At 41.1% G+C, this 23,675-nt stretch overlaps 1 long non-coding RNA gene across 1 annotated transcript in view; it reads right to left on the reverse strand.

The window, feature by feature from the left end:
* LOC308409773 overlaps window positions 1-23,675 on the reverse strand; it is a 54,531-nt gene that overhangs the window by 14,061 nt on the left and 16,795 nt on the right. The window contains exon 2 of the long non-coding RNA XR_013974073.1: window positions 4,620-4,730. This is a non-coding gene — a long non-coding RNA (uncharacterized lncRNA). The remainder of the gene's footprint in view (window positions 1-4,619; window positions 4,731-23,675) is intronic.

A 23,675-nucleotide genomic window follows, 5' to 3' on the forward strand; every position in this document is an offset into this window, starting at 1 on the left:
AGTGCCCATTCACAGCAGTTGCCTCCAGGCTCTTTGCATTGTAAGATTAAGATTTTAGTGTATTGGAGACAAAACCCCAGAAATCCGGTTCAGGCTAACCTGATCCAGTCCTAAGGAAAGCTTTATCAAAAGGAAAGTTGTAAGCCTAATCTTAAAAGTTGAGCGCGTGTTGGTCTCCTGAATCCAAACAGGGAGCTGGTTCCATAGAAGAGGGGCTTGATAGCTGAAGGCTCTCCCATCCATTTTATTTTCAGAAACTCTATTAGGATAATAAGGTGGTATGAGGTATTTAAGATATGATGGAGCCTGATTATCCAAGACTTTGTATGTGAGGAGAAGGATTTTAAATTCAATTGTGGCTGTAAAAGGGAGTCAATGAGGAGACGCTAATATGCAAGAAATATGTTCTCTCATTCCAGTTCCACTTAGTACTCCCACTGCAGTATTATGGATCAACTGAAGGCTTTTTGTGTAGATGTTAGAGTGATCTCATAATAATGGATTACAATAGTCAAGCCTAGAAGTAATAAATGCATGAACTGACACTTCAGCATCACTCTGAAAAATTATGCTTTTAGAGATATTACACAGATGAAAGAAAGCCGACCTACATATTTGTTTAATATGCACAATGAGGGACATACCCTGGTCAAAAATAACTCCAAGAGTCCTCGTGGTGTTACTGGCTGCCAAGGTAATTAAAGCTAAAAATATGTTGGTCCTGGCACAGAACCCTGTAGAATTCCACAACTAACTTTGCAAGCGAAGAAATTGGAGTCTATCTGATAGATATGATCCAAACCACTGTACCACATTTCCTTTAATATCCACTGTGTTTTAATCTCTGTGGCGAGAGTGCAGTCAGCGATATTAAATGCTGCACTGAGGTCTAACAGGACAAGCACAGAGATGAGTCTACTGTCAGAGGCCGAAGATCATTGGTACTTACTGGTTGTAACACTTCACTGCCACTGCTTCGGTGCTATGCTGAAAAATACATCTTGACTGAAATTCTTCAAATAAAAATGAGACTAATAATGTAAACAAAACAGCAATAAGAAACTTTTTAGCAAGTTTGACATAAGCAAGCATTCCTGTATTTAATACTCAGTTCACGAAATCCCTGCTTTTTGCAGCGCACAAATTCTGACAGGATAATGTCTGCAAACTGTTAACAGAACGCAGCTGACCTGTAACTACAGTATCTGCTCATATCTTACTTACGTATTTTTGTTTGTTTTGCTGGATTACAACATAATTATAATACCATACAGGAGACAAGAAGGAACAAATCTTCTTATCAAAATAACTGTGCAGTCAAACATGGCATGCAGATGGAAAATATGCTTCTATAAATATGGCAGTTTATCTAATCAGGTGACGGTGACATGATAGCTCATAACAAACTGAACATAAATACGGGTGTTTTCAAATTATATCATGCTAACTTGAAATCAAATAAGTCGGAAAAGATGAAGCGCAATCTTTGGTTTTGTTATAAAAAACAAATACTTTTGAACTTCGTTTTAAGAAATCACAGAACTTTTCCCACCTTTTGTAGTGAATGTGTTATGTGATCTATGGGAAAAGCATTGAGGATAGAACTACAAAGAAACTTTGAAATGGGAATTCACAGAAAAGAAAATACTTTTAGAAATTCCCGTTGTGTAGCTCTTCTTTCATGTTCACCACAGTACCCTTATCAAGTCTTCCTTCAAGCTCACACAGAAGTATCTCAGGGAATCAAGGGAAATTCTATTTGCCACCCAAAACTGCCAGGTGAGGCTGTATGCTGCTGGGAATGCATTACATACAGTTAGGTGCATAAATATTTGGACAGAGCCCATTGGTTCTGTACATCACCACAATGAATTTTAAATGAAACAGCTCAGATGCAGTTGAAATACAGACTTTCAACTTTAATTTTGTTCACTGAACAAAAAGGTTGCATAAAAATGTGAGGAACTAAAGCATTTTTCTTTGTGTTAAAGTGTAATGGAAAAGTAGGAATAAAAGTCCCTGTCTATAGGTGACATACATACAGAGGATTTTTTTGTTCATTTTTATGCCTCAGTGGTAATTGAGATTTAACCATAACCAAGCTAACGTCAAAGAAAAATGTATTTTGGATGAACCATTTAATCAAAGAAGTGCTCTGTCCAAGTCCAGGTGGAGGTCAAAGCACCCGGGATGGGTGTTCCTGCCCCCATCCAGCAATAACATTATCTCAAACCACTGAAACACCCTACTGGACTGATTGTAGCGCACATAATGTCCTCTTCCTGACATTGTACAAAGGTACATTACCACAATGAATTTTAAATGAAGTTGAAGTGCAGACTTTCAGCTTTAATTTTGTTCGCTAACAAAAAGATTGCATAAAAATGTGAGGAACTAAAGCATTTTAAACACACACACACAATCCATTCATTTCAGGGGCTCAAAAAAAATTAAATAAGTGAAAAAAATTTTCATTTCTATTACTTGGTTGGAAACCCTTTGCTTGCAATGACAGCCTGAAGTCTTGAACGTCACCAGAAGCTCGGTTTGTTCCTTTTGAATGCTGTGCCAGGCCTTTACTGCAGTGCTACCTGGCATGCATACGCAATCCATCACACTGCCTCCGCCGTGTTTTCCATATGATGTGGTATGATGTGGATCATGAGCTGTTCCACGCCTCCAGGTCTTTTTGCGTTGCCGAGTTCACCGGTGCTTTCTCGCTTTCTTTCTCAGGATGTACCAAACTGTAGATTTTGCCACTCTTAATATTGCAGCAATTTATTTTATGTTTTTCTGTTTTCGCAGCTTAAGGGTGGCCTGTTTCACCTGGATTGAGAGCTCCTTTGACCGTAAATCTTCCAAATGAAAGCACCACACCTCACATCAACTCCAGGCCTTTTATCTGCTTAATTGATAATGGCATAACAAAGGAATTGCCCATACCTACCCATGAAATACCCCCTTGAATCATTTGTCCAATTACTTTCAGTCTCTTTCTCTTTCAAAACAAATTTCCCACGTGTGGGACTAATAAAGGTTATCTTATCTTATCTTATCTTATCTTATCTTATCTTATCTTATCTTATCTTTCAAAAAAAGGACTGCACATGTTAAGGACCTGAAACTCCCAAATCCTTTATCCAATTTGAATGTGGATACCCACAAAAGGTGAGTCTACACATTACTTTTTTATATAACTGTAATCAAAATATGTTTCAGTAAACGGGTAAAAAAAAAAAAAAAGCTTGTGTCAGTGTCCAAATATATATGGTTGAGGAGGAACAATATATGGACTGTAGTGCTCTGAACATGTGTTTGACTATGAAACTCTTGATCTTGTAAGTGAGCCATGGATCTAAAGAACCTTGGTACCCTATCAAGTTTGCCATTAAACTTTATATGATAACAACTACTGAATCATGAGTTGGTTATCGTGGTTACAGTCTGAGGTAACCCATCACTATAACCCTATTTTGTAACACTCGCTCATAACTCCACACACGACATTAAAATTCTACTGAGGCAACATGTTAACTTTGTTACCTGTGGTGTTAACACAAAAGCCTTGACCCAGAGTGTATGCCAATTCTAACCAAGCAGCCAACGCTTGATATTCAAAAGCTATCAAAACAGATGAACATCCATTTATTCGGTCACAATAATCTCGGTTAAGATCACAAACTGAGAAAATAGTCAAAATCAAGTTAATTTATATGGCACGAAGTCAAAACTACAGTCAATTCAAGGAGCTAAAGTGACTTCATCAAAGTTTATTAAAAAAGAAACATGTCTTTTTATTTGATTTGATTTTATATATTTAATTTTAATCACAATTCAACTGATCATTCAATCAATACACTGAATGAAAATGAAGTGAATTGAGATATACTGTCTTTCAAGGAAAAGTGGAGGAAAACAGAATGCAGCAGCATGGCAAAGGACACCTATGAAAGCAGCTTTGGTGAAACTGTAGTAGTTTATGTCCAGTCCCAGGATTGGACCAGTTTTATATAAATTAAAAACAAACAATATTTGCACTGAAGTCTTTCAGATTTGGTTGTTATTAGCTTTGATTTGTTCTCGTATATGTGGACTTAATTCAGTTCAGGGAAAAGTCCTGTACTGTCACATTATGCTGTCTATTCAGCTCGTGGCAGGCCTTTGAACAGCACCTGGGATGAGGCTACACTCAGAGCTATAAAGAAAACACCTGGTATGCCTCTGTCCTGAATAACATCACACACGTAGATGTTGTCATTGGACTGCATCAGGCCAGCTGGTACAATAGTACTGTTGTCACCATATAAAAGGCAGCTTATCTTCTTTCACTTTATTCAATCACAGCAACAAATCTCAGCTGAACCTTAGCTGAACAATCACACCAACAAAGTGGATTAGAGCTGGTCCAGAAACAGTGTGATGGCATTTGAATTAAAGCGCATTTCATCTACTCTTTAGTGTTATACAAACATCTTTACACTCCAGAAGAACAAGTGCAAACATCTGCGTGGAAACAGAGAATTTATTGCTCCTTTATTTACACTGTTGCTCATTACATCGACATGTATAGTTTTACAGTACATGGATGTGAGTCACGTGTTTGTCCATGAGGACATCACCTGGTAGCTTGCTTTTCTCTGACAGGACGTGTTCTCACTTGTCGGCTATCCCCTGAGTTTTGGTTACGCCCTTGCAGATCTATCTGGAAGGGTTTCCTCGCTTTGAGCCCTCTGGAAGTAAACACACAAATATGCAGTTTGTGAAAAAATAGAGAGAGAGGGGACATCCAAACACAGCACTGGGAGCTTAATCATATGATGAAAAAAAGAGATGTCAGCCCTTGGGCCTCTCACTCTGGAATATTCAAAAATGGCAAATGCTGCTGCTTGACTACAGAAAATCACACTAAATAGAACATGCTTCTACCTAGCAACAGTCTTAGTCATGATTCAAACTTCAAATCAAAAGGTATTTTGTGGAAGAAAATGTAAATGTTTTAATGTGATTCATTTTTTGCAGAAAAACTGCATGTTTTGATAGTCAAGGGTGAGGTTAAGCACAGATAGTGATAGAGAACTCAAAAAGTCCTTAATCTCCTTTTCTGATCCTTGACTTGGTGTATACGTGCACCAAGTGGCGACAAAATTGAGAGCTAAAGAATGTCAGTGTGATGGTGGAAAAAACTGTAGATGCTGTATTGTCCACTTGAGGCTGTCTCAATCGTCAATCCAGGTCATCGGCGGCCAAATTAGAGTTAGACTGATTAACATCCAGCTTCGTGGGTAAATCAAAGAAAGGTGGATGCCAAAATTTGTGTGACTTCATTTGAAATCTTTCTTTTAGTTACTGAAAATTGTTTATTTTATCTTTAAATGCCCAACTTGCATAGAGATATTAGATATCAGTCTCTGTACCTGTACTGAGTTTTAAAGCAGATTAGTATTTATGGTCACGAAGAAACATTTAATTTTAAATGATCTTAAAGCTTAAAAGTAGCCAGGAGGACTTTAAATCAGAGACTCTTTCATCACTGAAACTGCAGAAGTATTTCTTTGTGTTAAAGTGTAATGGAAAAGTAGGAATAACAACCATTGTCCATAGATGACATTTTCCTAAGAGAAAAGCATCTGTGTTGGATCAAGTTTTTACATACAGAGGATTTTTTCTGTTTATTTTTATGCCTCAGTGGTAATTGAGATTTAACCATAACCAAGCTAACGTCAAAGAAAAATTTATTTTGGATGAACCATTTAATCCAAGAAGTGCTCTGTCCAAGTCCAGGTGGAGGTCAAAGTACCCAGGATGGCTTTAAAGTTCCTGCCCAAATCCAGCAATAACATTATCTCAAACCACTGAAACACTCCACTAGACTGGCTGCAGGGCACATAATGTCCTCTTCCTGACATTGTACAAAGGTATATCCCCAGGTCTGCTGTGCAAACATTTCTTTTGTGTAACATTTCCCTCAACCTTTGCTTTTAGGAGGAAATGTTATCCTGTTAGAAGCAATCTGCAAAAACAATAACATTGGGACAATTATATTGTTTTTAAGATTGTGTGTTTAAGATTCAACTTTATTAATAGGAAGAAATCCCAGTTTTCCAAGAAAAGAGATATGGATTCAAAATAATAATATTTTAAATGTTTGGAAACATTCCCTCAGACCTTTGAGCCAGCAAATAAATGATTGCTGGGATATTTCCTGTATAAAAGTCTAATGGGCTAACAGTTCAAAATGAGAACATAAAGACACCAACGGCTATGCTGTAGAATCTAAGAAGTACTGTTTCTATGAAATGTGTACATGCTCGTTAAAATAGCCACAGTGGAAAGCAAATGGAAGAACCAGCTGTCAGAGAGAGCAGGGAGGTGCGGTTAGGTTTATAAAGAGAGCCCAGTGGGTACATATTGAGGAAGACAAAAACCACAGAAACTATTGTGAGCTGCACCACATTTATTCTCAACAGCAACCTCAATCCATCGTGTAACATGGAAGTGTCACATATTGCATTTCCTCTGATGTCCACTTTAGATTGTGGCAGTGAGTCACTCCCCTTAGGCTACCTTTTTAGACTGCCACAAAAAAGTACCAAACAAGTTTTTTTTATTTTCAACACATGCAACTCAATTATTTGGATACTCGTAAAGCTCAGAGACTGCAGTACTAATGGCGGTGGCCTCTTTGACTGACAGGTGGATTTTGACAAAGGCAGCTGTAGCTGCTAACTGTTTCCTAGGCTTCACTTCAACACAGCTTTGCCTTGATGTAATTATCTGACCATTAATATGGCTGCTGTGGTGCCTTGTACTAACATTACACATACACAAGATGTTTGGCAGTTTTGGCAGTTTCGAGTGATTCACTTGTTGTATTAGTATTCAGTTGCTTAGCATTACTTAGCTGTTATCGGCCTCTGTCCATGCATGCTGTTTGATAACCAAGATATCCAGTAAGTTAGCACTCTACCCTATCATTCAATTCAATTCAATATATATATTTTATTTATTGCAAATATAAACAGCAGTCTCCGCAAGCTAGCGTAGCTTAACTGTAGATATTTTTTACTTCCCTTAATGAGAATGATCAGAGGGGACTTTTACATTAATCTGTCATTTAGGTGTTAATACATTTCAGCCATTATGGAGGTGACTGAAAGTAGAGATGCATGTTTTTCATTTTGCATGACATCAAAGTTTTAGTTCTGCTGTGGAAGCTTTGCAAACACTGTTTAAACAGCAGGTAGGTATATACTGGGCATCATATCCAAGAGTAAAAAAAGTTTGAATCACTAATACTCAAAAGCTCACTTCGTGTTGAATTGTCAAAGCTGCTGTTTTGCTCTACAAGGTGTCAGATGATCAATGATCAGGTTTGATACTAAAGCTTAAACCCAAGTCACAATCTTTTCTTAATCCTAACCAAGTTATTTTTAGTGCTTAAACCTAACTAGCCAATAAAAGCAAAGACAAAAAAACATGTTATATGTAAGGACAAGAAAGACATTGTGGACAAAACAAGACACCCCCCATAAGCTTTAGTGACAATATTGTAGTTAGTTAAATGGTCTGATTGTTCACATCTGTATTTTCTTTGATTGTGGTAAAATAATGTGTGCCCCAGTCTCCAAAAATGACATAGTGCAGGAAGCGTAGTTATTCCTCCGTTACACCACAAGAGGGAGTATCCCCTAAAATGAGCAGCTCTAGCGGGAGTAAAGAAGCCAGCCACTACCCATAAGGCAGTGCGCCTATAAGCGTTATGTGAGACTGCAAAAGTGTGTAACGCTGTGCTATGTCCATGTATATATTTGCAGGTAAGCAGATACAAGATGGTAAATAACTTAAAATGTGTCTACAGATGAGTCCACGGGGTTGCAGAGAATGTGGGAAAGTTGGCCGTTAATCCCCACTATGTGTCATTAGTGTATAAGTTATTGGTAGCGATGTGAATTAGCTGTGATGCTAACGATTAGCAGCTAGATCTGATTCATTAGTTTGTGTGGAAACCTCGTGGCACTTTTGTGGATTTATACCTGTACCGGGCTGTAATCACAGCAGATGTAGACTGGTGGATCACACTACCTTGTGTTTATGTTTATTTCATTGTTCCACTGTAAGAAATATTAGTGATTTGAGTTTAAACACTACCCATAAGGCAGTGCGCCTATAAGCGTTATGTGAGACTGCAAAAGTGTGTAACGCTGTGCTATGTCCATGTATATATTTGCAGATGCAGTAAAGGCGAACTCACAAAGCCACACTGGTTTCAATTCATTTTAATTCAAGTGTGCAACAAAATTTGGTGGCAGCGGTGGGATCAGCGGTGCTACTGAGAAGCAGTGTGAGATTACAGAATCGTCACCCACAGTATGGAGTTGGAGCAACTGCAAGACCAGCTAAGTGAGAGCTTGCTACAGTTAAGGTCAGATCAACTACAAGAAGTGTGTTTACAAGCTAAAATCTCAATCGGAAAACAGACAAAGAAGCACACGCTGATCAGAACAATAAGTGAAGCAGTTGAAACAATTATTGAAGTGGAGGAAGAGGAAGTAGCACACACATTCCTGGACAGATTAATTAAAACTGTTAAAGAATTAAAGGAAAGAGATGACCCTACACAGGAACGTGAAGAGAGTGTCAGTAGGGATGCGGTTGCATTGGCCAGTCTACAAGAACAATATGCAGCATTGCAACTAAGTTTTCAAACCTCAACAAAAAGGTTAGAGGAAGAAATGGCAAGATTGACAGACAGAATGGCCTCCCAAGAAACTAGTCAGGGTCTGGCTGCACAGTTACCTACTCGTCCATCACCGTTACCTGCTTCACCAGCAACACAGCCCCCTGAAGTGACTATACGCAGGGAATTTAGAATCAGTGGCCAAATTGGGGAACGGGGTCAGAAAGACAAACTGTCATACTCCAACCTGATTCATCAAATCGAAATGGGACTTAAAAAGAATCACAGCGAAGCTGAAATTATTGAAGCTGTTGTTAGGGCCATAAGCCCAGGCCTAAGTCTCCGTGATATGTTGGAGATTAAAACAGACCTCACCCTCATGCAGCTTCGTACCATACTGAGGGGACACTACAAGGAGGATAGCTCTACTGACCTCTATCATCGGCTGATAAATATCACTCAAGGAAGTAATGAGTCCCCACAGAACTTTCTATTTAGGGCAATCGAGCTGAAAGAAAGACTCCTAGCATCATCAAGGGAGCCAGGGTCAGATGAACAATACAGTGTCTAACTGATTCAGAAAAAGTTTCTGCGAGCCGTTGGCACAGGTCTGATTAGCGACAATGTGAAATACCAGATCAAACCCTACCTGGATGATCCAGCAGTCACTGACGATGTGCTGATTGCAAAGACAAATGAAGCGGCCAGCCTTGAGTGGGAGAGGCAACAAAAATTCAGAAAGACCACCCGAGAAATGAAAGTAAGAGAGATAAAAGCAGAGGCACAGTCAGTGCAAGAGGCAGCAGTTGGTGCAGTGGGTGGGCAAGACCAGCCATTCTCCACCTCGACAAAAGGTAAAGCTGCTAAAGCACCAGCAACAGTGACACGCAAGGAAACTGAGCTGTTTGATATCATCAATCAACTAAAAGGGGAAATAGCTGAAATAAAAGGAGTGATTCGTGAGTCGCACCGACCTTCTCCCTCACACCGCCCAAGCCTCAAACGTGGCTGCAGGGATTGTCAGGACAGCAATAGAGGAGAAAACTGCGACCACTGCTTCAAATGTGGACAAAGTGGGCATTTGTCAAGGGGATGCCGCACCCCGAGAAAACTTCCAGACAGGGCAGAGCAGATTGGTATGTCAGCTAGCACGGTGAACCCACGCCCGTCACCCTCTTTTCAGCTACTAAACCAAGGTGAGCAACAACAAGATGTTCACAAACTCTTGACGGACAGTATAAAACATTTGGAGACAAAAGCAGCAGCCGCCACACCAGATAAGAGGAATGAAGCGGTTTCCGTCAGCCTCCTCTCCCCAAAACGAAGAGCCCAGCTCCTCAATCTTATAGGGAGGAAGCACCTGATCACCTGCCTGCTTGAGGGAGTAAAAACCGCAGCGTTGTGGGACACGGGATCACAGGTTTGTCTCATAAATGAAAAATGGAGACAACAGAACATCCCACACCTCAAAGTTAGGAGTTTAACTGAAATCATTGGGCCTGGTATATTAGATGGGAGGGCAGTAAACCAGACACCAATCCCATTTTCCGGGTGGGTTGAAATCAAATTCAGGTTGCCCACAGAAGAGGCTGCACAGTTAGAACTTCTCGTGCCAGTATTAGTAGCTCAGGAAGACGGGGTGGCGGAGGAGCCAATAATTGGCTTCAACGTGATTGAATACATGCTAGAGAGGGGAATAGAGCCACCTCATGCTGTAACAGAAGCTGTTAGCACAGCATTCTCCATTGACTGTAAGAAAGCTGAGGTCTTTATAAAGGTGATGAAGAGTGGAGACGACGGGCTAGGTGAGGGCAGAGTGAAAACTGGGAGAGAATTAATGAGTATCCCACCTGGTCAGACAAGAGTGGTCAAGTGTAGTGTGAGAGCAGGCCCACTCCCAGCAGGTCAGGATGTACTGTTCGAGCCCAGCCCCTACCCTCAGATGCCAGAGGGATTGGAGGTGCAAGAGGGCGTTGTCCATTTACAGCAAGGCAGCTGGTCCCGTATGAGCCTCCCAGTCACTAATACCAAAGCTTATGAGATCATACTGCCTCCGAGAACTGTTTTGGGACAAACTCAGAGGGTTCGAACTATTTACCCAGCAAACACAGTGACAGTGGAAATAGAACAAATGGGAACAACAAGATCTACTGTAGAAGCAACAGCTACACCTCCAGCTAGCCAAATTGGGGAACAGGAAAACAGAACAAGAAGCAACAGTGAAGGTGTTTGGGACCCCCCAGTTCCCCTCGACCATCTCTCTCCGGCACAGCAGCTGAAGATCAGGCAGCTATTAAGGGAGGAGAGTAATGCCTTTGCTCGTGATGAACACGATGTTGGCAATATCCCCTCACTGCAGCTTAAGATCCGCCTCAGCGACCCCACACCTGTTCGCCGAACATATACATCAGTGCCTAAGCCACTTCATAAAGAAGTAAAAGAATATTTGGAAGACTTGCTGAATAGAGGGTGGATAAAGAAATCAAAATCCCCCTACTCCAGCCCCATCGTATGTGTGCGAAAAAAGGATGGCGGCCTCCGCTTGTGCTGCGACTATAGGGAGCTAAATACGAAGTCAATCCCGGACCGCCATCCCATACCACGCATACAGGATATGCTCAACACATTGAAAGGAAGCTCCTGGTTCTCGGTCTTAGACCAAGGGAAGGCTTATCACCAGGGCTTCCTGGAAGAGTCAAGTCGCCCTCTCACAGCATTCATCACACCCTGGGGATTGTATGAATGGGTAAGAATTCCTTTTGGGCTGTCGTCTGCACCGGCAGAGTTTCAGAGGTCGATGGAAGAATGCCTTGCAGGGCTGCGGGACGACACATGTCTGCCTTACTTGGATGACAACCTTGTTCATTCAAAAGCATTTGAGGACCACTTAAATGATCTAAAGCAGGTCCTGCAGCGTTATCAGAGCCATGGAGTGAAATTAACACCCAGGAAATGTGAACTGTTCAAAAATCAGGTGAGATTCCTGGGGAGGTTGGTAACTCAAGATGGTCACACCATGGACCCCGCTGACATTGCGCCTGTCCAAGCCCTAAAACAAAGGAACCCCACCACCATTGGGGAAGTGAGGAAGCTGTTGGGATTCATCTCATACTATCGCAACTATATTCCTAACTTTTCGCGCATTGCAAAGCCACTCTATGACCTGCTCTCCTCAGAAAAGCCAGGGGAAGGGAGAGTCAGGGCGTCAAAAGACAACAAAAAGACAAAGAATCAAGGGGGTCAGCTACCATCCTCTCACCCAGTGGTATGGTCAGCTGAGCATCATCAGGTGGTCTGTCAGCTCGTCAACTTCCTCATTCAGCCCCCCGTTTTAGGTTATCCTGACTTTGAGCAACCATTCATCTTACACTGTGATGCATCACAGGAGGGACTTGGAGCTGTGCTTTACCAAAGACAAAATGGGAAGCTAGTGGTTATAGCATATGGGTCTAGGACCCTTACTGCCCCAGAGAAGAACTACCACCTCCATTCAGGGAAGCTGGAATTTCTTGCCATGAAGTGGGCCATATGTGAGAGGTTTAGAGATTATCTCTACTATTCACCACCCTTCATTGTCTACACTGACAATAACCCCCTCACATATGTGCTGACAACGGCAAAACTGAATGCAACCACACACAGATGGGTGGCTGAACTCGCTGACTTCCAGTTCTCCATCAAGTATCGACCTGGTAGAGCTAACAGGGATGCAGATGGTCTCTCACGAATGCCCTTGGATATGGAACACTACATACAAACGTGTACAGAAGCAGTGACACCTGAGGTCCTAAACAGCGTGACTCAGGCTCTGGCTGTTCAGCTGCAGGGAAGTGAACCCTGGCTCTGCCCGTTAAACATCTCAACTGTGGTAGCAGAGCAAAGTGAGGAGGTAGGGATGTCAGGTCTGGAAATCCCTAAGGCAAACTTAAGAGATGCACAAAAAGAGGATTCTGTGATCGGGGAAGTCCTGAAGTATGTCATCTCTAATCGGTGGCCAAAAGGCAGAAAACAGGCAGGCAACAAGGAGATCGCTGCTCTGGCAAGGGAAAAACAGAAACTGCACCTTGATAATGATGGTTTACTGTACAGGAAAACACTCAGCCGAACACAGCTACTTCTGCCTAAGAAGTTCCATTCGCTCATTTATAAAGAACTACATGAAGACATGGGTCACTTGGGGGTGGAGAGAGTTTTGGCCCTCATTCGGGATCGCTTTTACTGGCCTCACATGCAGAAGGACGTGGAGCACTACATAACACAGGTGTGTAGTTGTCTAAAAAACAAGCGTCCCCACAAGCCCACCAGAGCCCCACTGATCAATATCACTACAACGTACCCGTTTGAGCTGGTCTCCATTGATTTTCTACATTTGGAGAAATGTAAGGGAGGGTATGAGTATATCCTCGTGGCCATGGACCACTTTACACGATTTGCTCAGGCTTATCCCTGCAGAGATAAAAGTGCCAAAACAGCGGCAGAGAAAATATTTGGAGACTTTGTGTTGAAGTTTGGTTTTCCCACACGGCTCCATCATGACCAGGGAAGAGAGTTCGAAAACAAACTCTTTGCCAAGCTGGAGGGATACAGTGGAGTCAAGGGGTCCAGAACCACACCATACCACCCCCAGGGAAATGGTCAGGTAGAAAGGTTCAATAGGACACTGCTGGCCATGCTTCGGAACCTCCCAGAGGGGGCAAAAGCAGACTGGAAGGCATCCCTGGCAAAGGTGGTCCATGCGTACAACTGTACGCGCAGCGAGGCTACTGGATATGCACCTTATTTCCTCTTGTTTGGGAGAAACCCCAGACTCCCCATTGATATGATTTTTGGTCTCACAGCTAATGACCAAAGCCCTTCTCATCAAGACTATGCTGAGAAGTGGAAGATTCGCATGCAGGACGCTTACAAACTGGCCTCAGCGACAGCCTGTAAGGAGAGTCGACGGGGAAAAGTGCTCTATGACAGAAAAACACATGGTGCAGAGCTGTACCCAGGGTGCAGAGTACTGGTCCGGAATTTTGGTGAGAAGGGAGGACCAGGGAAACTGAGATCCTTCTGGGAGGACCAGGTGTTTCAGGTGACACAAAGGAAACATAAGGAGAGCCCAGTATATGAGATTAAGCCAGAAAATGGCAAGGGACGTGTCAGAGTCGTCCACAGGAACCTCCTGCTGCCGTGTGACTTCTTACCAGCCGGAAAAGTCAACTCACATGCAGAACTGGGAAAGCAAAAACAGAAAAACAACAAGGACAGACATGAGCGGCATGAGCAAGAGCACAGTTCGGAGGATGAAGATGACTGGAGGGCAATCAGAGGACTGGCAACAGAACAAGGGGAACGTGGTAGACAGTCCTGGTGGACAGAAGCATCAGAGTTCAATGCAGAAAGTGGAGCAGGCAGTAGGGAGGATCTCTGTGATGACAATGACAGGGAACACCAGGAGGATTGCGAAGAAGAGAATCTGGGCGTGAATGATATAGAACACCAACGCGACCAGCATGACGAGGATACAGAGGCACAAGAGGACATTAAAGACACAGAGCAGACGCACCAGCTCGAGATGGAGTGCAGTGACCAAGAGGACACTGACCAGTCACCTGCCAGTGTGAAAAAGTATCCTTTCAGAATGAGAAAACAAAAGCTAATGTTTACTTACCACAAGTTAGGACAGCCAACGTTAGCACTTGAATAAATACCTCAGACACAGTCATATGTTACATATTGCAGTAAAGCAGTTATAACAGTTACATTTTTGGGTTTTTATTAATGCTTATTAGAAGGATAGAAATGTTAATTCTGTTTTGTTAGCTATAAAGAAGACAGTGGAATGACCTGTAATGAGAATGGCACCCATGTCATGTAGCGAGGTTATGTCCAGGTGAGAGCACCTTATTCAGTAAAGATGCAGATACCCGTGATATGGATGGAAAAGCAGTGGACTGTTATCGTGCACAATAACACCTGCTGCGACATATGACATGAAGGGGAGATACATGTCATGTGTTTCACTGTGGCTAGCAGTGATGCTGAACTCTGACTCCTAAAGGGATGTAGCCTCCTACGAGCAATGTATAGTTGCCACATAAGGACTGATATTGGTAGAATGTCGGGACGCCATTAACTTTTTGAGGGGAGAGTGTAAGGACAAGAAAGACATTGTGGACAAAACAAGACACCCCCCATAATCTTTAGTGACAATATTGTAGTTAGTTAAATGGTCTGATTGTTCACATCTGTATTTTCTTTGATTGTGGTAAAATAATGTGTGCCCCAGTCTCCAAAAATGACATAGTGCAGGAAGCGTAGTTATTCCTCCGTTACACCACAAGAGGGAGTATCCCCTAAAATGAGCAGCTCTAGCGGGAGTAAAGAAGCCAGCCACTACCCATAAGGCAGTGCGCCTATAAGCGTTATGTGAGACTGCAAAAGTGTGTAACGCTGTGCTATGTCCATGTATATATTTGCAGGTAAGCAGATACAAGATGGTAAATAACTTAAAATGTGTCTACAGATGAGTCCACGGGGTTGCAGAGAATGTGGGAAAGTTGGCCGTTAATCCCCACTATGTGTCATTAGTGTATAAGTTATTGGTAGCGATGTGAATTAGCTGTGATGCTAACGATTAGCAGCTAGATCTGATTCATTAGTTTGTGTGGAAACCTCGTGGCACTTTTGTGGATTTATACCTGTACCGGGCTGTAATCACAGCAGATGTAGACTGGTGGATCACACTACCTTGTGTTTATGTTTATTTCATTGTTCCACTGTAAGAAATATTAGTGATTTGAGTTTAAACACTACCCATAAGGCAATGCGCCTATAAGCGTTATGTGAGACTGCAAAAGTGTGTAACGCTGTGCTATGTCCATGTATATATTTGCAGATGCAGTAAAGGCGAACTCACAAAGCCACACTGGTTTCAATTCATTTTAATTCAAGTGTGCAACATATATACTACTTTTGTAGTATATTTGATTTTTAAATTTAGATGCTTTCAATGGAAACATCCCCACTGTAAGGTAAGGTAATGTAAGGTTTGCATAACTAGCCATTATATTATGTAGTATTTATAGTAATGTTCCCTGCTTTAAGTTTTAATATGACTCAGGAGGCTGTGACAACATTGAAGCCTGGTCTGAAGGTCACCGTATGCTGCCATGTGGGCACAGGTAGCACGCTAAAAAATGTATGAAGTAAAGCATGGTGCATTCCCAAACTAAATCTCTTTCTTCTTTTTTTCCTTTTTCCTTTTTTTAACAGCCAAACTCATAAACAAAGTCAGCTCACAGGCATAAATGCCACTGCTGCTGTTCTTCTCACTCAAAGCTCACATTTATGAGCATGCAGTTAATTTCCTCAGAGCAGATTTTCCCTCCGCTTTGAAGTGGAAACAATATAATTTTTTGTGCATTCCTAATAACATCACATCTAGTTTGGTGACTTTACATAAAAGGTGTTTGTGTACACAGCACCGTGCGGCAGGAGGCCCTTTTTATGGCAGAATAAAACAGGCTTGGCCTTCATGGTTTTTACAGCTGAAGGCTGATCCCGAAACCCGGTGTTTCAAAGCTTCTTGAGCCCTCCACAACCCCCCCACCTCAACTACTTCTCCTCTACAGGGCTGATTACAACAGGGCCCCATTTGTGCTATCTTCTTTTAAACACCACTAAAATCTTTTACATTTCCTCAGCAGGTTCTTGAAATTCAGCTGAGTACAGTGCATTCCCCCAGAGTCTCCTTCTGTCAGGTTTTCAGATGGTGACCTCTCTGCTTTCACTTTTTTAGCCTTGCTTTAACGCTAGCTAACCTTGAGGAGATAACCAAAGAGAAAATAAGCTTTGGTTACCTTGTTTGTTTTACTGGGTTCCCTTTTGGCTCTTTTTGACATATAATAAGGGTGCCTTTATGTAGAAACTGTTACGAGCACACGTCCCAGTTGCCTGAAAGTATGTTGAACTACCTCCATCCTATTTCCAACCTCTTATTACCTCCATGTGCCTTCTTCAACATCCCTACATTGCTTCTCTTCTTGCCACTTATAGCTCCATACCACCCTCTCATTCCTTTTCTCAGTCCGTTCCTTCCCTCTCTACTTATTTCCTCTTCTTTTCTACCCTTCACTCATTCCCTACATTCTTCCCTTCTGCCTCTCCCTCTTTCACTCTCTTTTTGCAATTCAGTCAATCTTCAGTCCCCTCCACCCCACAGTACACCACCCTCTTCTGACATACTCCCTCCCCTGCCCTCTGTCCCATTTTCTATATTTTCTCCTCCAGTTCTGGCCTCCGCACCCACATGACCAACATCATGAGAAAACACTCATGACAGTACGCTCTGCCAACTCTGCCATCCTGTTACACCCCAGGAGCAAAGAACAGTTTTTGCACAAAGCTTCACTGGTGAGTATTGTCTAACCTCAGTTCACTCTGAAAGAAAATACAGCTTGCTTCCAGCAGGATCTTTTCAAAGATCATTTTATGGGGTTCCAGATCTTCAGCTGCACGTTTTTCCCAAGGAGCTAGAATTCAGTTTCGCAACTACAGGTCAATGAACTGTCCAAAAATTCGCTATTTACTATGACAAATAAAGAGTTTACTGAGCCAGTCTACTGTGTATCAGTTGTGAACAAGGCGTCCATTGCAGCAATGTGCGATGATGTCACTCCCAACTTGTCATTTTTCAGTATGAACAGCCAGCTTTGTGGAAGGGCATATTTTAAGCCAAACTCCAGTCCTTTCCTAACCCTAACCAACTACTTTAGGTCCTTAGTCTTAGTATGAGAACATCACAAAAATCAAAGGCAAGGGAAACCTGGCTAATAAACTTAGCTCATGCTGTCACAATCATTCAACTTCCTACCACAGACTTTGTAGGTCTGTAACACGGACCGTTATCCCTCAGTGGCTAATATGGATACAGCTGGTACTAAGGCACAGACACCAGAATATACCTTGTACACAATGGTGAGATGCCCTGTGTTGAAAAAATGTTGTTTGACTTTATTTGCAGGATATAGATCAGACAGGCAGCAGTGCAGTAGTTAGCAACAAGGTTCCAGGTTTAAACCCTGGGTTCAGATCCAGCCTGGGGCCATTCTGTGCAGAGTTTGCATGATCTGAGATCAGTGTGAGTTCTCTCTTGGTACTGTCATGTCAAGACATGTATGGAGTTATGTTAGCTGGTGAATTTTAAATTGACCGTAGGTTTGAATGTTTATAGATTTGTGTCCAGATATACCGGTTATATTCCAATATAAAGGTTCTGTTTAGAATCTGAATGTAACTAGTTAATGTGAATTACTGTGCTCATAGATAGCAAGAGATTTGCAAGTTTCACAGATTTATCACAGTTAACTGTTGTATTATCACAAACAGATTGTGTGTAATTGCCTGCTTGCCCTATTTAATCTCAAACTGATAGTGTAGCAATATAAGAATTGCTACATGAAGTGTGAATTTTAAACTCCATAGAGAGAGAGAGAGAGAGAGAGAGAGAGAGAGAGAGAGAGACAGACAGACAGACAGACAGATGAAAAACTTCAAAATGCAATCAAATTACTCAATACTACGCCACACAGAGCTAAAAATAAATCGCCTTTTTTATAGTATTCATCATGATAATAAAAGGCCACCATTCACACATTTTATTGCCTTTTCAGCCCAGTTATTATCATCAGTATTAAGAGTGTTAAGTGCTCCAAGTACAAGGGTGCAAGTTCTGACAACGGTCTCTCAAAACGTGTGACAGAATTTGATACAGCACTGTTCAGAGGCGTGGGTGTTAACCACTGCACACTGTGAGGCATTTCTAGCATGAATGCAGCCTACCATTAGCCTAGCAGTGAAGATAATACAACTTCCTCTATCCACATGTTAGAACCTGACAGCCAATTGGAGTCATAAAAGTCCAGAAGGTTCCCATAGCCAACAGTTCACACCAGGAAGACTGTTGTTAATGTTAATGAGGTGTGATGGCAGGCTGCTTGGTTGTCAAGGTCAAGGCTAGCGCTGCTAACAACACACAGCAGCAGTAGTATCAGGGTATGAGACAATACACCTCGATATAACAGAGGTCAAACTGATTCCGCTAATGATGACTTTAATAAAAACAATAAAAAGACCAGAAAAAAATGACTGAAGACTATTTTAAATCACTTTCTTTGGTCTTTTATTGTATCAAATGAATGCTTCAAATGACCTGTTTACACCGGCTGTTGCTCACCTTTCTAGATTTCCTTCTTTCTACAACGAGATTAAAATCAGGTTTTTCTTGTAGGACTGAAGGGGAGAACACTAAGGTGAACATGCATAACTTCTGCAGTAAAGGATGAAAGGTCTGCATGCACGTCTTTATTGCTCTGAAGCAGCTTATACCTATATAAATTACTGTATATATACTGTATATAGTATGTATACTGTAAATGTGACTGTGTACTTACTATCCTGCCTGTTTCTATTAGAGTTTTCAACAACTTTAAGAAGAGCTTGTTTATTTTGTCTGTGTTATAAAATCCAAATCTCACACTTTCACTCTATCATATCATATATGGCAAAGAAATAGTAAGAAAAAAGTAGAGGCAGTCACTGCCTATTTTTTGTAGCATATTTAACGCATGTGTATCCTGGTACATTCTATATTTTTATCCAGTTAATTATTACTGTATTTTGTGGGATTTTTTTGTTTTTGTAACTGAACATCATAAAGTTGTATTTGTGTTTTGTCACTATAAACATTTAAATGAGGGATAAGATTTGGGAATGATCAAAAGCAATAAACTCTATGTGCAGCAGATCATTTTCATGCTCTGTCTAAGACCCAGAAATGATCGGTCTTCTCAACACATCTCCCATGGGGGAGACTTGCTTATGGAAGAACGTTACTAGCGGCTGGTGGCCAACAAGAGTTTCATGCATTGAGTTTGCAGGAAGGTTGCAGTATTGACCAAAAGAGGAAACAGAAGGGACAAGAGTAACTACCCTAAAACCATATGGAGAAAGCTAACTGTGGTTTACATGCTTTTAGACAGACATGTATTCACATATTATCTATATATATGTATATACACTGTGGAGATAAGTGCTGTGGGAGTTCCATAGCAGACTGATGATATTTATATATATACTCAGGAGGCCAACACAGTCCAGGTTCCTGATGTGGCTTCAGAAAAATCACAGGGCCTGGGCAGCAGTGTAGTCTTATCTTTCGTCACGGCAACCCCACGACACATCCTGACAAGGTCAGGTCACATATTTAACCTCTGACCCCTCCACTACTGTTGAGTTTTGCTGAGAACCACTCCAGAAAGGATAGAGGGATACCCAGAGCGGATAGCACAGAGGCAGAGAGTGTGTTTATGTCCGTCCCAGTCCAGTGTAAACTGCTTGGATGCTGTCTGTCACTACAGCCCAGTAACACGGTTGTCCTGTTTTTACTGTGCCATTTGTAGCTGTTATGAAACTGCTTTTAGAGGACGGGGCTATGAAAACTTCCCATATACTGAAGCAGGACCCGGGAGATTTACGGTGCTCTGAAGAGATGGAGGTAGCTTGTGAAATTACATCTGTTTGTAGGAGGAAACAACACTGCATGTTTACTAGAGGCCAGAGATTCTCCAGACTGATAGAACTGATAGGAAGTGTTCTACTTGCTGACAATGAAGATATCTCTTGCTCTTCCAGATGGACAGTGGAGGCTGCTCTCTAGCAGGTGCTGAAAGGCCAAAACCCTCCTTTTAAGCACTATACAGCCTTGGCTTTCAAACCATTAAAAACTTCATTTATCAGTGCCTTACTCACTGCTAAAACTAGAGTGGTTAATTGATTCAGAGTGCCTTTAAGTAGGCCATCAAGTTTTACAATTAATAGATTGAAATTCTGCAAATCAGCATAAATAATGAGAGCTGAAGAAAAACTATAACGAATCCTGAAAGGGAAAAGTTTATTTGAAAGTAAGTGGACAATATAAAGCAATGTTGGATACATGCTCAAAGGTTCAAAAGATACGTTCTCTCAATCACACCACCACACAGTACTGACCCACACATATGGTTCTTACACACAAACTGGACTTTCTGGACTTTGGTTTTGCACAACACTGGTCACTATATTCTTCATTTCCGGTTAATACTTGTACAGCTGCTGTTATTGTGTATATATTTATTTATATTTAGATTTCTTCATACATTCTTATATAGTTCTATATTGTGTATTGTGTATTTTGTTGTACAGTTATTTTATTTTCAACTTTAATTTATATATTTATCTTTATCTTATTCTTCCCAGTTAAATTTACCCTTCATTCTAATTTGTGTTGTACAGTTATTTCATTTTTAACCTTAATTTATATTTTATTCCTTCCTAGTTAAATTTACCCTTTTTAATTTTTCATATTTATTTCCTATCTTATTCATAGCCTTTTCCTTTTTGTTTTCTTTAGGTCACGAGCAGTTGTCCAAGCATTTCACTACATATCGTACTGTGTATGACTGTGTACGTGACAAATAAAATTTGAATTTGAATTTAAAATATTCAAGTAGGTGAGTAAGTTGGACACTACCTGAAAGGTCATGACCTCAGGATCAAAAACAAAGCTCTGCTAGTCAGCTGTTTGAAATAAATATTTTATGTATTAAAATGTGCAACAGAGTGTGAAGAAAATGAAACATAAACTGAATTCAATTTATTAAACTTGCACATTAACATTATTTTTCATTTCACAATAAAAGCTAATCATTTAAAATCAAGTATTTATATGATCTAAGAGTTAGGAAAAGTCAGTGATCCACTGTGAATACAAGCGATTTTACTCGTGCATAGAATGAAGTAAAGGTATGAGCAAAACTTGACAGGTATCCTCATCATCGGTACAACAGCTGTATCGCTCCTCAGACTGCACCACTAAATGTGTCAGGGTCATGTCCTATTTTACGCTCCAAACGTCCTCATTGAGCTTGAGAAAATGTTTCATCTAGTTTAGTCTGCTGCTGCGCTGCTTATTGCCGTACGCACATTGTATAAATAAAGTGAAATATCGCTCACGATATCACTTGAGCCTGTCAAAGGTAAAGATTATAAAAGCAATGGGTTTAGCAGACGTCTGTAGCCCACCCCTCATATCTGTGTCCTTGTCAGAGGCCTGAGTCCTGACGTCAAATATCATTGCTTTACATATCTGTAGTTTTTGCAGCCACAATATTATCCATCCCACGAGCTGGCTGACTGAGATAACCCTGCTGACATAATCAGTTATTTTCCCATGCTCAAAGCTGTCCCAAAGCCTCACAAGATATTTACATTAGTTTCCAAAAGCTAAATACTTCTGTGAGTTACAACTTATCACACCTTTATGAGTAAAATCTGAAACATTAGAATTGTTTATGCAAACGGTTACAGTAAGAAACAGTAACAGTATGATTCCTTCGGTCTTTTCCTCAAACAGTATTAGATGTCATCTCAACTGGAGTCTGAAGCTGACTCCTGATATTAGAGACATTTGCAAGAGTGAGAATCAAGGAACTTGAATGGACTGGTGCACTAAAATTCCAGTTTGTATGCCCACATGCACAGCAACATCAGTTTACAATGACCAACAATAGTGAGAGTGACTGATGGGGAAAGTGAATTCTTTGATGATGCATAGCTGTGTACCATGTGCAGAGCAGTGAAAGTGACTGACAGAGCACTAGTGACCTGTTTAACATTAAAGTTAGGTTCATATGCTGTTGTCACCTATTTGGCATAAATACCTGAAGTCTTAAAACACACAAAAACATTAAAAAAAACACATGAAAGTTCATTTGGAACGTAGCATCTTGAGCATTTGGTGAAAATACAACCTAACCCTAACCATGGCTAAGCCCTTATGCAACTGCAAGACTATACAACAAGTTCCACTCATCACAGAGAGAGTAATCGATTAAGAGGCACTGAGGTTTATTTTGCACACTATCTGTGTGGAGAGGTGTGTAGATAATAAACATGATTGTCTGACAGGTTTGGTGGAGAGGATCTAATATTGATGGTAATGTTGGTAATGGTTTTCTGCTATAAAGGCATCTCTGGAACTGAAAAAAAATTATTATTTTTTTTTAAATAAAATCATCTTATGAATGTTTTTCTTAGATTTAGTTTAGGAAATAATTCAAGTCTGACTTAAAAGACTTGAATCGTGGCGATCGTGGCTCAAGAGTTGGGAGTTCACCTTGTAATTGGAAGGTTGCTGGTTCGAGCCCCGGCTCGGACAGTCTCGGTCGTTGTGTCCTTGGGCAAGACATTTCACCCGTTGCCTACTGGTGGCGGTCAGAGGGTCCGGTGGCGCCAGTGTCCGGCAGCCTCGCCTCTGTCAGTGCGCCCCAGGGTGGCTGTGGCTACAATGTAGCTTGCCATCACCAGTGTGTGTGTGAATGGGTGGATGACTGAACGTGTAAAGCACTTTGGGGTCCTTAGGGACTAATAAGGCGCTATACAAATACAGGCCATTTACCATTTAAAAGAAGCCCCATAAAAACATTAACTACACGTTCAAAGTACAAGTATCCCCCCAAAACATCATATGTTCTAATTTTACAATCTTAATGTTAAGAATGATCTGCTGTGGATTTCTACAGTGGACTGAATTCAATTACTGACACTGTGTCGAGTGACTTTCTGTCCACCCTTCAGATGTCTTCAGATTTTCTTTCTCTGAAACACACTTCATGTGTTTCTCATTTCCAAATCACCTCACAGTATACACAGTGCATACCTTCCAACTTACCACAGTCGGTTGCATCATTCATATCCTATGTGTTTTTGCATTCATGTCATCCTGTAACCAGTTTTATTCAGACCTCTGCTACCTACACCTGTCAGCATGTCCAGCTGCCTGGAAGCTTACAACTGCTTATTTCTCCATTTTTTATTCTATTTTTTTAATATATGTATCATACGCTCCCACTCTCACAAAAGTTAAGATGCTCTGTAAAATTTAAATAACAACATAATGCAGTGGTTTACATTG

Source organism: Rhamphochromis sp. 'chilingali', assembly GCF_963969265.1.
Source record: "Rhamphochromis sp. 'chilingali' genome assembly, chromosome: 14".
NCBI classification, from domain to species: Eukaryota; Metazoa; Chordata; class Actinopteri; order Cichliformes; family Cichlidae; genus Rhamphochromis; species Rhamphochromis sp. 'chilingali'.